Source organism: Dipodomys spectabilis, unplaced genomic scaffold (genome assembly GCF_019054845.1).
Source record: "Dipodomys spectabilis isolate Male_0828 unplaced genomic scaffold, ASM1905484v1 ptg000095l, whole genome shotgun sequence".
Lineage (NCBI taxonomy): Eukaryota > Metazoa > Chordata > Mammalia > Rodentia > Heteromyidae > Dipodomys > Dipodomys spectabilis.
The window spans coordinates 32,711,287-32,720,119 of NW_024870772.1; the positions used below are offsets into that span (position 1 = coordinate 32,711,287).

Genomic DNA, 8,833 nt, shown 5'->3' on the forward strand with positions numbered 1-8,833 from the left:
GATACCAAAGGGGATGGCCAAAGTAGCCAGAAGAGAGAAGCAAACTTCTCCATACACCATACTGAATGAAACTCAGTTTTGAGATCAAGAATAGCAGTCTTAAAACTAACTGGGAGCCTGTGGCTCACACCTGTAATCCTAGCTACTTAGGAGACTGAGACCAGATCAAGGTTTAAAACCAGCAGCCCTGGCAGGAAAGTCTTTGAGAGCTGTGGCTTGACTTGCCAGCCTTGACTGAAAAGCTCAGGGACAGTACACCTGAGTTCAAGCCACAGTACCAGCGCAAGGAGAGAGAGACAGATAGACAGACAGACACAGAGAAAGACAGAGACAGAGCTAGAGACAGAGAAAGAGAGAGGGAGGGAAGGGGAGGGGAGGGGAAGGGAGGGGAGGAGAGGGGAGGAGAGGAGAGGAGAGGAGAGGAGAGGAGAGGAGAGGAGAGGAGAGGAGAGGAGAGGAGAGGAGAGGAGAGGAGAGGAGAGGAGAGGAGGAAGCCGTCTTTAACAAGTTCAGTTTCGAATTTTGCTTTCTAGTTCTACACTGACCCCCAGGAAGGGCCAAGCAGTTCATCCAGAACCAAATCAAACAATCATATGAAGTAGTCAAGACATAACCTGCAAAGTGGCCCTCAGGCCCCAAGCATGCCCTTAACCCCTGCCAGGTCTAGGAAGCAAAGGGTAGAGAGCAGACAAGAGCAGACCTGCAACACTGCAAGTCTCAAACAAGTTCTGGCTATGTAATAATGAACTCCACCCTTCCCCACCACAGAAGCCCCATCAAGACTTGTTAAGTCACCCACACAGGTGGGCAGCCACCCAAGTAGTGGGCAGGGGCATGAAACACAACCAGATTGTAGAGGGGGCACTTTGCCAGGTGGGGATCCAGGTAGCTAGCTGAAGAAGTCTAGTGGGACTTGAACTCGGGGCCTCTTGCTCATGTTTAGCTTCTCTGCTCCAGGTTGGTATTCCATCACTTGAGCCATATCTGCCCTTCTGGCTTTTTTGCTACTTCCTTGGAAGTAAGAATCTCAGATTTGTCTGCCCTTGCTGACTTCAGACTTCAGATTCTCAGAAATCAGCCTGAGTAGGTAGCTAGGATTTCAGACCTTCAACTCTCAGTCTTCAGAGTAGCTAGAATTACAGTCTTCAGCCACTGACACCAGACCCAACCATTTTCTAATAAGCCCTTACCAGGCAAGAGCCATGCCTTTTAAAACATTTCTGCTTCTTTCATTTTATGATAGTTTCCAACATTTTTATTCAGCATTGTTACTTTTAGGAACTTTTTCCTAAAGAGGCTTAAGAGGTAGAAAGTCAATCTAGAGAGTCCCCCAACTGCCCCCCACCCCACAAAAAATAGGTATATCTGTAAAGGACATTGTGTGAACAATTCAAAGTTGCACATGGAATTGTAGATTAGGTAACAAGGCCATACCAATGTTAAGTTTCCTAATTTTGGTATCATACTGTCAGATTGAGTCAAGTGCCAGCCTAGCATGTATGAGGCCCTGGGTTCATCAAAAATAAAAGAAGAGAGAGCGAGAGCGAGAGCGAGAGAGAGAGAGAGAGAGAGAGAGAGAGAGAGAGAGAGAGAGAGAGATAGGTGGCTCATGCCTGTAATCCTAGCTATTCATGAGGCTGAGATTTGAGGATCCTGGTTCAAAGCCAGCCTGGGCAGGAAAATCCATGAGACTCTTATCTTCAATTAACCAGCAAAAAGCTAGAAGCAGAGCTGTTGTTCAAGTAGTAGAGTGCCAGCCCTGAATCAAAAAGCTAAGGAATAGCATTCAAGCCCTAAATTGAAGCCCCACTATTGTACAAATGTACTATTGTGCAAACGCGCACACGCGCGCGCGCACACACACACACACACAACACACCCCAAGTCTTCTAAGGAAGAAGATACTTCCTATATTACCACAGAGTACCAAGCAGCAGAGGAAAGATGGAGTGGTAGAAGACTATAGCTGTCATTGGCCTCATGAAGGAGGAAGCATATAAATAGTCTCGGTTCCCACAGAACCCCCTGCACAGTGCTCTCCCTGCTAGGACACAACAGTGGAGCTTGGGGATGACTAGGTGGGATAAATCACACAGGCACAGGCACAGGCACCCTGGGGTCTGAGGCAGGAAATGCAAAATCCAGCCAGACACAGGTGACTTGGAAACCATGCCAAATTACTGAGAAAGAATGCATCCTGGCCACTGCCACATATGCTGGCTCCTGGATCTGGCCCCCAGCCCCACCCTAGCTGCCCCAGGAACCCTAGGTTCCAGCTGTGCTGAAGAATCTGCATTCAGAGACATAGAGACATAGGGAAAGGAGAAAGGAGTGCCCAGAGCTGAAATTGCCTTTCAAATACCACTCAATTTTCACAAAGGAGCACCACCAACAGCCAGAGTTCTTCTGCCATTGTATGCACCTAGGACCCAGACCCCTTCACAAGACAGGCCATAGCCTATGCATGCCAGACAAACATGGAGATTACAGCCAAGTCACTCAGGTTCAGATCTTCCTTCTTCTACTGATTATCTCCCTGTATGCAACCTGGTTCCATCTCCCCATCAGTCACACAGAAGGCAGCCTCCTGAATGGTAGTAAAGATTCCAGAAAACTTATCAAGTATACAGTAAGCACTACAAAAACATTTGTATTGATCTCACCTAGCCCTAGGCCTCTTCCCTTCTTATCTAAGGTAAGACTCTGATGGCATTTGGTACACAAATGAGATGATACTGAGGAGACATTTCCAAAACCAATCTTAACTATTGACAGAATGCTAACAGTCATAACTGAGGAAAACAGATGTTCAGCTGTCTTCCGTCTCATTGTTGCCCTCCTCTTGGAGGAACATGACCACCACCCATACCCCAGGTAGGGATATTACACCTCAGTGAAGGGAGGAAACAAGGAAGAGAAAAGACACAGACTTAAGCATCATTTGGTTTTTCCCCAACTCAAGACTTAAGGGCAATTTGGGCAAAATTAGAGGAATCAGGGCAGCCACTTCACATGTGCACCCAAGTACACACAAATACACACACAGGAAACATGAAGAAGGGAGTTTCCAGAAGTGCTCCAAGTGGCCAAGGCCAAGGCTGTGGGCCCTGAGACCTGAGAGCACCTGCACCCCCACACCACTGGTCCCTGGTCTCAAAGAGTACTGGCTTCGAAGGACAACTAGTCAGAAGCAAAAGCTCAAGAAGCTGTCCTTTCTCCCTCAAACCCACAACCAGATGGGCTGGGGAACTTGGTGACAGATGCCTCTGGGTCCCAGATGTCCCCGGTACCCACTAATTTGCACACAATCCCGAGGAAAAATAACTACATTTCAATACTAAGGGAAAATGAAAGAGCAAAGGTATTACAAAGATTAACTCTCGTATACCTAAAAGAACTCAGCTTTCTTTCCAGAATGATTAACATTTAGATTATGCACTTAGCATGTGCCAGATGCTGTAAAAATGCATAACATAGATTATGTCATTTAAATCCCCTCCATACTAAAAGGTGCACTAAAAAACAATTAGAAAGCCAGGCAAATCAGCAAACTCCTGTAATCCCAGCTGCTCAGAAGACTGAGTTAGAAAGAGCAGGCAACTTGATGAGATCCCTGTTTAGGGGGAGAAAGGGGAGACATAAAGACATTTTTTGGGGGGGTGTCAGTCCTGGAGCTTGAAGTCAAGAGCCCAGACACTGTCCCTGAGTTTTTATGCTCAAGGCTAGTGCTTGAGCCACAGTTCCACTTCTGGGTTATTTGGGGGGAGGAGTGGGTTGGTGCTTAATTGTAGATAAAAGTCTCATGGACTTTCCTGTGAGAGCTGGCTTTGAACCCTGATCCTCAGATCTCAGCCTAGCTAGGATTATAGGCATGAGTCACAAACACTCTTGAGACCATCACTACTAAGGTCTCCTTTGCCTCATTGAGACCTTAGATTACCACACAGGCCAACAACTGCTTGTTCCTAAAGTACTTGATCTGATGAAACATCCTGAACTCAGCACTGAAGAAGGAATATCAAAAGGTAAGAAAATAAAACTGTCACCCCCTCAATGCTCCCTCAAAGAATGAGGTCAAGAAAAATCTAAAGCCAGTAATGGGTGGCTCATACTTACAGTCCTAGCTACTCAAAAGGGAAAGACCTGAAGATCAACACTCAAAGCTAGCCAGGAAGGAAAGTCTGTAAGATCCTTATTTCCAATTAACCACCAAAAGTGGAGGTGTGGCTCAAAAAGTACACCACCAGAGGCTGGGAAGGTGGCTCAGTGGTAGAGCGCTTGCTTTGCATGTCTGAGGCCCTGGGTTCGATTCCTCAGCACCAAATAAGCAAAAAAAGAAAAAAGCTGGAAGTGGTGCTGTGGCTCAAGTGGTAGAGCGCTAGCCTTGAGCTGAAGAGCTGAGGGACAGCACCCAGGCCCAGAGTTCAGGCCCCACGACGGGACCCAAAAAAAAAAAAAAAAGGTACACCACCAGCCATGATCAAAAAGCTAATGGACAGGGCCCAGACCTTGAGTTCAAGCCCCAGTACTGGCGCACACACACACACACACACACACACACACACTCATTTGTGAGTTTACAAGTCCTTCTTCCACCCAACATACTCTTTGCTCAGCCTTCCCATTTCCTGGGTTGTTTGGAATTTGTGTATGTCCTCACTCAACCCTCAAACGGAACACTAGTCAATCTTTTTAGGGCTACTTTTTTCGGGGCCAAGGGGTGGGGGGTCATTTGTGGGCGTTGAACTAGGAGCCTAGGCTCTTTTGCTCAAGGCTAGCACTCTACTTTGAGCCACAGTGCTAATTCCAGTTTTCTGATGGTTAATTGGTGATATTTCATAGATTTTCCTGACTGAGCTGGCTTTGAACCCCAATCCTCAGACTCAGACTCCTGAGTAGCTAGGGTTACAGGCATGGGCCACCATCGCCCAACTTAGGTCTACCTTTAAAATACATTCAGGCTCTAGAGGGTATTGTTTAGGATAGAGCACATGCTTAGGATACAATAGGCAGTGGAATAGATCCTGTACCCCTCAAACAGAAGCTGGCTCCAGAAGTTCACATCTGTAATCATAGCTACTCAGGAGGTTGAGATCTGTGGCTCAAGGTTCACGGCTCAAGTGGTAGAGCAGCAGCCTTGAGTAAAGAGGCTAAACAAGAGCAACAGGCCCTGAGTTCAAGCCCCAAAACATGCACACAAAAAAATAAATAATAAATAAATAAATCACCCAAGCCTAAAGTGACCAATTATACAGAAAACACTAGGGTCTTAAAGGCAGGTCCTATTTGGGGTAAGAAATAAAAGCCAGGAAGATGATGAGCATCTTAGATGATGCCTCTGGGCAAAATGACAGAGGCGATTTACCTTCAGGGTTAGGTTTAAGTTCTCTGCATATCAAGGGCTTGAAGTTTCACAATCTGGAACTACTTCCAAAGACTTAATGATGAAGAAGGATTTATTCCATTGGACATTAGCTGGGCCCACTAACATACTTACCTATTTTTACTACACTCACTAGAAACAAAGTAGACTTGCATGATCAATAAGCATGTATTTTCCATCAAATGAGACTTTCTATCAAATGTAATGAACACTTATGTCTTAGAATTCTAACTTCTGGCCTGGAGTCAGGAGACTGAGATCTAAGGATCACTGCTTGAAGCTAGCTCAGGCAGGAAAATACCTGTGACTCATCTCCAATTAATCACCAAAAAGTTGGAAATTAAGCATTTCCCTCGAGCAAAATTTAAGCCCTAGTCCCAGCATCACACAAAAAAAAAAAAAAAAGGAAAAAAAGAATCTAACTCCCTGAGGTTTAAAAAAAAAAAACCAACTTTTTCTCATGCCTTTTACCTAAGACCAACAATAATCACATGCCTAAAATAAGACACATGCCTTTAAGATTCATAGCTAGCCAACTGAGTACATTTCTGATCTCGTTTATTGAATTCTACCTTATTTGCTTACTCAAACTCCTTTGACACCCTTTAAATTCTTCCTTTAGACTGAAGTTGATCTTAATATGGTAATCCTTTGAAAATCAGTCTCTCCTCCCCACCCCTAGACATTTTTTTTTTCTTTTTGCTGGTCCAGGGGCTTGAACTCTGTCTGGGCCTAGACACTGTCCCTGAACCTCTTTGTGCTCAAGGCTAGGGCTCTATCATGTGACTCACAGGGCCACTTCCAGCCAGCCCAGGCTGACTTTGAACTGTGATCCTCAGATCTCAGCCTCCAGAGTAGCTAGGATTACAAGGCAAGAGCCACCTACACCAGCTTCCCCAACCCCAGACTTTCTATTCTGATTGTGTGACTTAAATAAGACCTTTTGTTTTAATGTCAGAAGGGTGTGTTCATATAAAAATAATAATTTCCACTGAGACCAAATAAAACTATCAAGGGAATAAATGTATCATGGTTTCCTAAACCACACATAAAGGGGAAGGGGAGGAGTTAAGGAGTTAAGATAAATGCCCCCCCAAACTGATCAACTTAAATTTCTACTTGGACATCTATCAGAAGACAATGTATACAGGTCTAGAGAAATTTTGAGAGAGCACATTTTTAGGGAAATACTCCTGAGATCGAAATCCCAACCTGGTTCTCCTGCCTGAAAGAAGATCTAGCACTTGTGCTTTGTATAGTTTTGTTTGGGAGTTTTTTTGTCTCTCTCTCTCTCTCTCTTCTCAAGACACATGGCTGGCTATCCTAATCACATAAGTCACAACTCTGAGGTGGTTCCCACAGGCCCTGAAAGGGGGCAGACACGCACCCAGCACGCGACAGTAGTACGATGTGTGGAGCTGTTCTGTGTACAAACACAGCTGTGACCTGCCGGTGCCCGGGAAGTTTTCTACTACGCAGAGAGGAAGACGCTGAGAATAGGTTGTCTTTCACAAGCCGGAAGAACTTCCTCCCACTCCAAACCATCTGGAGAGCTGAAAGAAGCCAGTCTTCTCAGGCCACACCGGGTCACACGAGGAGGCCCACCCTGAGGGGACCCACCTCCCGGCCCCCCCCCCCCACAGTCACGGTGGGGATCTGGAGGAGAGGTGGGGCAGGTGAGGGTGCGTGCTGGGGTGACAGCACAGCCGTGGTCGTCTCGACCACCGGGGAGATGCGCAGCGCGGTTCTCGGGCTGGCCACCTGCCTCGGGACCACCCTCCTGGCAACCGGGCGGGGCCCCCCGCCGCGGCGGCTGACACGTCCCCGGACCTTGTGGCGGGGAGGGGCGCTCCGGCCCCGCGCCATGTAAGGGCAGGTCTAGCCGGCCGCTGGCGGGCGAGGGCCCGCCCGAGTCCCGGAGCCCACCCTGCCCACTCCGGGCGTGACAGCGCAGGGGTCTCGGGCGGGCGGGCGAGCTCGCGGAGCCGGCATCGCCGAGGCGCCAGGTGGCCCACGCCTCCTCGGTGGGTGGAGGTTGCATCATGCACCACGCCGCGCCTTCAGGGAACCAAAATGGACTCCGTGGAGGCGACAGCCGCATGGGCACCGGCCCCGCGCGCACACCCCGGGCCCGCCCTGCCTCGCCCTCCCGGAAGATGCCAGCGCCCCCCGCGAGCGCCACGAGTCATCCCGGAGCCCGCCGTCCCACGGTTCCACACGGGGCTGGAGACCCCCCCCACACACCCCACTCCCAAGGTGACCCAGGCCCGAGGAGCTGTCCAGGCGCTGGCGGGGTCCAGGCACTCACCGGGCGGGCGGGGCGCTGACGGGCGATGGGATGCGGACCACACCGCGGGTGGAACGAGGGACGAACGGGACTGGAGGACGCTCGGCCGGAAGGGTAAGCGCGCGGGGGCCCAATGGAGTACGGTTAGGGCGCCGTCCGTCCGCGTGTCCCGCTGCCTGCTCGGGATGTGCGGCTCACACCTGCCCGCGTGGAGTGAATGAAGCGCGCAGGGAAGGCGGGATCAAGCGCGGGTTTCATCAGCCGCCCGGGGCCCCCGCCCCTCGCACCGCCCGCCGCGGGCCCTGAAGCCCCGACTCGATCCTACGTCATCCTCAGAACCAATGGTAGCACGGCGCGGCGGCCACGCCCACGGCGGGCGGAGCATCCGTCTTCGCGCGCCTTAACCTTGGGATTCCCCCGCTGTCTGAAAACCTCACCCGCGCTTTCGCTGTTGCCGGCCGTTTTTTTCCGGCCTGGGGCGCCACGGCACCTTGGGTCCCCGGGAGTCCACAACTGCCCTCCGGCTAAACCCCCAGCGACCTGTGGGCCTGGCGGTGCTAACCCCGACCCGGCGAACCCACAGCGAGCTGAAGACGGAACTGGCGACCCGTTTTCCATCTCCCAAACTGAAGATTGGGATACGCTGTAAGGGTTTAATTTTTAATTCTTACCGATCTTTTTCTCCCGTAATAATAGTCCAAAGCTTGGCGTCAGAGCCTCGCGGCCAGCTCCGGAGGCGCAGGTCTGAGGACGGAGGCTTGAAGCCATCCTAGCCAGACAAATGCCAGAAGACGCATCTCCAGTCAATCCGGGGGACAGCTCAGGTATGGCTCAAGTGGTAGAGCGCCTGCATTGGCTGAAAACGCTCAGGGGCAGTGCCCAGGCAATGAGTTCAAGCCCTAGTACCTAGTCCTTGTCCATGGTCGGAGAGAGCCCACGCCACTCTGTGACAGACATGGGATCTAACTGTTCATGAACACTGGAGCTAACTCTTTGACTTTCTTTACTCAACACACACACAGAGCAGGAACCACAGTCTACACAGATTCCGTAATCAGTGGCATGTAATAGGTAAGCATGTGACAAATGAATACTGCCCTCCTCCCTGTCCATTAGCAGGAAAACAGAAGAATCATGAATGGTGTCCATGGTCTCAAATGTTG

The 8,833-nt window shown here is 49.8% G+C and overlaps 1 protein-coding gene across 1 annotated transcript in view; it reads right to left on the reverse strand.

Annotated features, from left to right (window-relative positions):
* The window catches only part of Slc7a1 (solute carrier family 7 member 1), a 68,880-nt gene extending 60,937 nt beyond the window's left edge, over positions 1-7,943 (reverse strand). Inside the window, exon 1 of the mRNA XM_042685732.1 lies at positions 7,692-7,943. The gene's annotated coding sequence lies outside the window, so the exon portion shown is untranslated. The remainder of the gene's footprint in view (positions 1-7,691) is intronic.
* Between the last annotated feature and the right edge of the window lie 890 nt (positions 7,944-8,833).